The 7,232-nt window shown below is 38.4% G+C and overlaps 1 long non-coding RNA gene across 1 annotated transcript; it reads right to left on the reverse strand.

Moving 5' to 3' along the window:
* Positions 1–767: 767 nt before the first annotated feature.
* LOC118557324 lies at positions 768–6,623 on the reverse strand. Its single transcript, XR_004927800.1, has 3 exons — positions 6,385–6,623; positions 4,545–4,665; positions 768–1,379 (listed from the first exon to the last, which is right to left on the reverse strand). It is a non-coding gene; the product is annotated as an uncharacterized LOC118557324 (long non-coding RNA).
* Between the last annotated feature and the right edge of the window lie 609 nt (positions 6,624–7,232).

Genomic DNA, 7,232 nt, shown 5'->3' on the forward strand with positions numbered 1-7,232 from the left:
TCCCCACACTGTGATGTTGCCACCACCATATTTAACAGTGATTTCTGCTCCACATAGCATTTTACCTGTTGGTCAAATAAATTCATTTTTTGTCTCATCTGACCTGCACACGTTTCCACTGTTCCTATAGCTTGGGGTGAAGTGCAAATCTGAAGCCTTAAAGCTTTTTTTTTTTTTTCAATGGTAGCTTCTAATCAATCCTAATGTTGCCAAGGTTTGTGACAGAGTGGAACCGGACCTAAAGGTAGACTGAGGGACACAAGGGGAACTGGAGACTAATGACACACAGGTGAGATAATGAGAGGACAGGTAAGCAGGCGTGGCAGGAAATGGATCACAGACGGAAGCTACCATGGGTGAGGGAAACAAGCTGACTTGTAACTGGTGAGGAGATGGTAGGTGACATGGAAACCAGGTGAGTATCATCAACAGACTGCAGAGCAGCTGGGTGAGGACCTGAATTGAGGAGCTGAGGGAAAATTACCAATTAACAAAGAAATAAACAAACGACACCCAAGGATTTACTGAATTAAAGACTAAATATTAACCCTAATGTAAGAATTAAAGTCACAAAGAATAGAATATAAGAAATAAAATGTAATCTTTTTAGATCATTACTTTTTTAAAGTGGAATAAACTGTACAATTTTCTACTTTACAATTATGTGCTCTTCTGTGTTGTCCTATGACCTAAGATCCCAACAAATACACCCTTTAGGATTGTAATGTGACCCAATGCAAAAAAAAAAAAAAAAATGCAGGGAATTTGGCTCTTTTGCAAGGGAATCTATGTGAAATATTTCATTTAAAAGGAAATAAAAATCTGTGTAGCTGGTCCAAGCAATGGCCACCATCAAAATTACTTCTGTTGCCTATCAAATGTTGATAATTACACAGTTCAGCAGCATCCTATTATACCCTGTTTTAGATATCGCAGAAGCCAAGTTTGTTCTAACTAAACAATGCATGCATGTACTGTCACATTTGATGCCATCGGCTGATGATTTGCTTCAGTCTAGAAAGAGAAATAATTTCTCTTTGGCTTGCCATCTTAGCCCATTAGTGCATGGTGAGTGGGGATGTGAATGTGGAGGGCCTCTTGGCATGGCTGGACGCACTATATTCCCCTGCTGGGTGCAGGTGAGCACTCAATGCAGTCCTCAGCACCTGCCCTCTTTGTTCCCGTTGTTGATGGCTTTACGGCGTGAAGGGGATCCGTCTGTCTGGCTCTCGTAAAGGCAGCAGCGCGAGGCCCAGTAAAAGGCACACTGCTGCCGTTGCATTGTGCTGAGCCTGTGTGGCTCCCAGAGTGACCCCACCTGCGATGCAGGGAGTCTGCTTTAGCACCCAACATAAATGATCCAAATCTTTGATGTTCACCTGGAGAATTTAACAAATATTACAAAAAAAAAAAATTTGATACAAAGATTTCCACTATGACATACTGTTACATAGACAAATAATATATCATTTACTTAACATATATCTCACACAAAGGGCATCAATGGAAAAAGTTTCTTAATGTAATCACACAGGTATTTTATTTATTTAGCACCAATTCATGATACATGTCATCTCAAGGCACTTTACAAAGTCAAATTAAATCAAATCATACAGACAAATTGGTCAAATCTATCTATCAAAGGAATCCCAGCAGATTGCATCAAATCTTGGTAAGCAGCATTCACTCCTCCTGAAAGAGCGTAGAGCCACAGGGACAGCCGTCTGCATTGTTGATGGCTTTTCTGCAATCCCTCATACTGAGCATGCATGAAGCAACAGTGGAGAGGAAAAGTTTTCCTCTGAGCATGGTTCTGCTGAAGAAAACTTTAGCAGAACCAGACTCAGTGTGAACGCAAAGCAATAGAGCGATATAGAGCACATGAACCCACGGAACTTATGTTTCACATATTTTAAAACCACTTCCTTTCCAACTATCTTTTGATTATTTTCAATTAATTTGTTGGTTTTAGTCATAATAACCTTTGATCTTTAGCCAAAGGTATGCCCATTTAAAAAAATAAACTTTTTACTGTATAAGAAATCCTTGCTGAATTCCTGTTAATATGTCCAACCACTCTATGATGTCACTTTGCCAATATAGAAATCCAGATAAGCTTTAAAGCAATCCAGAGTCAGTCACAACTTTAAATATTGGTTTATGTGGTAAAACAGAATAGGAACTGTCTCTTTATCTAATAGAATGGTTGCATGTTTAATACCACAAGATGGTATTTTTTCTTTAGAGACATTTTATTTACATTTTCTGTCTCCCTCTTCTCTGATGAATGTGATTAAAAATATATATTTTTCTTAGGCTAAGGTGTCAGAACATGAACGTTCACCAAAGTCTGATTGGTTGATATGCACCCCATGACTGCTCCTTCCCCTTGAGCAAGGCAACACATAATGTCATCAGAAGTTGACGTTACACAGGGCTCTAATAAACAGAAAGGAGAGGTTGCAAACCAGCAAGGAAAGCACGTTTTAAAAAAGAAGAGGTTTTCAGGAATGTGTTGCTATCGGGCAACTTTGAATTGGTCTGTCATGGCAACTTGTATTGACATTGGTAAATGCTGTCTGGAGATGTAGAGAAAGATATGCAAGAACAGCTGATCAGTCAAGTGAGGTAAAGGTTTGCTAAGTCAGAGCTTATTCAGCAAATGTGTTTCCATCTGCTGTTTTGCACATTAACTTTTTTTTTTTTTTTTTTTGCAAAATCAAAACATCACCTCCAAAACCTTTTTTTTGCAAGATTTAGTAAAAACTTGTGTAAAAACTTTCTTTTTGCGAAATTGAGAAAGTTATTTTGTATTTTGCTCTTGCCATCACCATTTTCTAATGTGACAGTTCAGAATGTGCATAAAAGTCATTGATGGACACACAGCTACAGTTTCTGCAAATATCTTTGTTCTCCTTTTTCCCAGTGTCCCCCAGCTCCAAATATAAAGTGAGGAAGCACCAGACAGTCCAATGAACTGAACCAATATGAATGACCTTTTGGATGGAAAACCAAAAAAGTTCCTTGGCCAAGATTTCCCCTCAGCTAAAACTAGACATGAGCCACACATCTTAAATGATCCAGTTTGTTTAATGAGAGAGTTAACAGTCTCATTTCTAGATCAGAGTACACACTTGTTTTCGGTTCTATTGTTGCCGTTCTGATGTAAGAAGCTGAGGGATAAAATGTGACTCAAAAACCTGAACTACTGTCTTTCCTGAGATGGCATTAAATGGTAGATCTTTAATCATTTCAAGTAATAGTTAAAATGTTTAGTTTCATATTCATAAAATGTTCCCTCTTAGCCGTTAAAGTAAGTTCTAGAGTCGTTGGCTGAGCATTTTATATTTGTTTTTTTTTTTCCTTCTTCCACCTAATCAGATCAGTAGGTCAATAAGAAGAACATCTTTTTGTGATTAATAACATTTATGTTTGATTACATTAATGACTAGTTGGTAGTTGTTTCTTTTTCATAATTACTTGAAATGTAATTATTATAGCTTGATGTCAAATAAATCTTAATATTCTAAATGCACAAACATTTCTTTGCTGCTTTATATTTAGGACAAGATATTTCATTGGAAAGATAAAGAATTCATCCTTCAGAAAGTTTTCCATCAGGTTATGAAGAAAATTATTATTTGATTGATTGAATGATTGATTTATGATTTACTGACATGGGTTAGTGTAGCTCAGGGATCTTCTACTCCATCCTTGAGGTCATGTGTTCTGCAACTTTTATGTGTCTCTGCTTCAACACACCTGAGTCAAATACTCAGGTCATTAGCAGGACTCTGGAGAACTTGGCTGCATATTGAGGAGATAATTCAGCCATCTGATCCAGGTGTGATGGACTAGGGACACGTCTAAATGTTCCAGGACACAGGACCTTGAGGCCTGAAGCTGAAGACCCCTGCTGAAGAGATTGTATAGATTTCTGCAGAGAATTTAAATGTACGTAAATTCCTTATGAGCGGTCACAATGTCATCTGCAGCAGAACACGAGAAGAGTAACTTCAGTTTTTGAGGATCAAGGGGAATTTCTCATGGGCGAGTCAAGCTAACCACTTAGAAGACACTCCAAGAAAGAGCAATTCAATCCAATACTGAAATCTAAAACGATTTAGACCTATTCAAGAGGAATGCCATTTAATGTATTACAGTTACTGCTGTTAATAGCTTCCAAAGATTTCAAACCATGTTACGGATGTGTAAAATATTCTAACAAAGTATCCAATTAAACTATTAAATGTTTGTCTATTATCTTTTTTTTTTTGTAAATGCCGTAAATGCTTTACGGCATAACTGTAGAGCAGCTGAGCAAAGCTTCACAGCAGATGAAAGTGTCTTGACTCAAAAAAAGACCTTTAAAGGATTGCTAACAGAAATATATTCTAAATATTAATGTAGAAATACAGAATATTCTAACAACCCGAACATAGATTCAACTTGATAGTTCTTGTGTTTATTCATCCCTGAAAATATTTTTGAAAATATTGTTGTTTTTGGCCCATGAGTCCTGTTATCCATCCATCCATCCATACCTGCTCATCCTTACAGGGCCTTGGAGGGGCTGGTGCCTATCACCAGTGGTTATTGGGTGAGAAGCAGGGTGCAGCCTGGAGAGGTCACCTGTCCATCACAGAGGTCCTGTTATAATGGAGCCTGAATAAAAACAAGAAAGTCAGGCTTAGTTTACCCATTTGATCAACCCAAACATCTTTCAAACGCATGCAGACAACAACAAACATCTTTCTGTGGATGTTTTCTCTCTTCTCCCCTTTCAACCACAATCTCAGGTTGTTTAGATAGAAGGTGCCGATGTCTTTTTTTATATATATATTTGTTTTATTATAAATTAATTAATTCTGTTTGTATAGCTGCTTATCCTTGCAACACACAAGACAAACACCCATGCACACACATTAACCTGAGTCATGTTTGGACAGTTCGTGGAAAGGCGTGTTACCCACAGAGAACCCACAAATGCACAGGGAGAACATGCAAAATCCAATCGGAAAGATCCCAGAACTTTTCTTGCGGCAAGGCAACAGTGCTGCCAACTTTGCTTCGATGTAACCCTTAAAACAAAATTTGCCTTGGATGTTTTTAACCCAAAAGTTTTGAAGTGCAAGTAAAGGCTTTGCAGTGCCTAGACCTCAACAGACGGGTCAAGTAAAATAGGGAGGACAGTCTGGAAAGGTAACAGATAATTTCCCCGTCTTTACATTTTGTTGTTGCAGCATTTGTGTGAAAATATAATGGTTTATGTTTTTTTTTATGCTCCAAATCACTATTCCAAATATTTTTGATTCCTATTTTTATTATTCACAAACACTCAAATACTGTTAAAATTCAGTTGGAAAATTTATAAAAAAAATAAAATCTTCATGAAAACATATAACCGATTATGAGTAGCTCATAGTCTGTATTAAAGCCTTCACATCTGATAAATACCTAGCACCAAACCCGATAAAGTGGGTCAATATTCAGCGGAGGTCAATGATCGCACTGAAATAAGCCTGACATAATGTTTAATTTATATGATTTTCCAGGATATGAAATCTTACTGATAAGCTAAAGCAAATTAAGTGGCTGAAAGGAGGGTCATGAGCAGCTTGGTATTTAAGATCCAGCCTTTGAGTGGGAGCATCTTAGAAACCAATTACCAGACAAGAAATAGATCATTATTTTTTCTTAGAGGGTTGCGGGGTATGTGGGGTGGGGGCAAAGGTGGTTGCTAAAAGGAAAGGAGGGCTTTCTAGATTGAGGAGAGAGACCACAATAAAGACATAATCATCTACCCTCAACTTTTCCTATCCAACTTTCTGATTTTAATTTGCCGTCTGTGAAGTGGTACCTAATTTACTTTCACCTCATCCCTTCAATGCACCATTGTTGCCGGCGCTGAGATTCAGAGCTTCCTCTCTTAGCTCACCTCGGCGTGAAATTGGTTTAATGAAGCTGAAAGGTATGGAGCTCTCACAACACTGTGGATTCCAGTGACACTGCTTGATCCACCCACCCCTCCTCGCCACGCCAGCCCCCAGCTTCAGCGCGGCTCTCCGCACACTCACTCACATTATGCTACAATTTATAACACCGTCACAAAAGATCCCTATCTCGCACATAACATCGGAGCATATTGCTGTTCCTCTGAGGCTGCAAAACCTCAGGCATATACCGATATGGAAGAGAAAAAAAAAAAAAACAGCGCCTTATGTGGCGTGCTGGAGGCACTTCCTGCATTCAAAATTAATCTTTCACTTTTGGAAGACTTAAAGTGTGCCTTAAAGTGAAAGAGAAAGAAGTCTTGAAATAAGAGGCCCATGAATCAGAGAAACCAGAGATATTTGGCAGAATATAATCAGAGGGTAACCTCACCTGTTTTTCCCACCTCTTCCAATCTGACCCTGTGAAAGGCGCTCTCGTGTTACCTGTCATCCTGGGTGTGGCTTTTAATGGGAATGGGAAGGAAGTCCTGTGGGATTATGGTGTGTGTTAGTAACACAAATATGATCCTCTAAACTCATATCGCTTACTTCTACTCGCCCTCCTTTAGGACAATCGAATGGAAATGCATCCGTAACCGAATATTCCAGCATGTACTACTTGTTTCTGTACTGAGATAAAGTTTCGAGCTGTTAAATTTCTCACCAAAATAAAAAAAATAAAAAATGCATAAAGAGGAATAGAAAGCTGCTCACACGTAGGTTTAGAGACCGTGAGGTTGCTAAGATTTTAACAGCAGTGACCTACAAGGTCAGAGGTGGAAGGGACAAATGTTTTTTTCACATTTTGTTGTGCTACAATCACACACATGAAAGTATTTCATGAGGATTACGTAATTAAGTAATAGACCAACACAAAGGAGTCAATAATTAATTATTAATAAGTTTGGCTGGTATAGTATTCAGCTCCTGTTGCTCCGGTTCTCCTAAATAAAATCCAGCATTGACAGTTTGTCAGAAATCTCGTTCAGTAAATTGCGTCCACCTGTGTGTAATTTAAGATCGATGTAAATCCAGCTGTTCTGGGAAGGTCTCAGAGGCTTGTTAGAGAACATTAGAGAACAAACAGAGCTCTAACTAAGCACGTCATGCCCAAGGTGAAACATGGTGGTGGCAGCATCATGCAATGAGGATGGTATTTTGAGCAGGGAATAAGAAGCTGATCAGAATTGATGGGGAATGGATTTTGGGTAAACTCAGGGTAATGCTGAAGGAAAACTT

The sequence above is a fragment of the Fundulus heteroclitus genome, chromosome 23 (assembly GCF_011125445.2).
Source record: "Fundulus heteroclitus isolate FHET01 chromosome 23, MU-UCD_Fhet_4.1, whole genome shotgun sequence".
Classification (NCBI taxonomy): Eukaryota; Metazoa; Chordata; class Actinopteri; order Cyprinodontiformes; family Fundulidae; genus Fundulus; species Fundulus heteroclitus.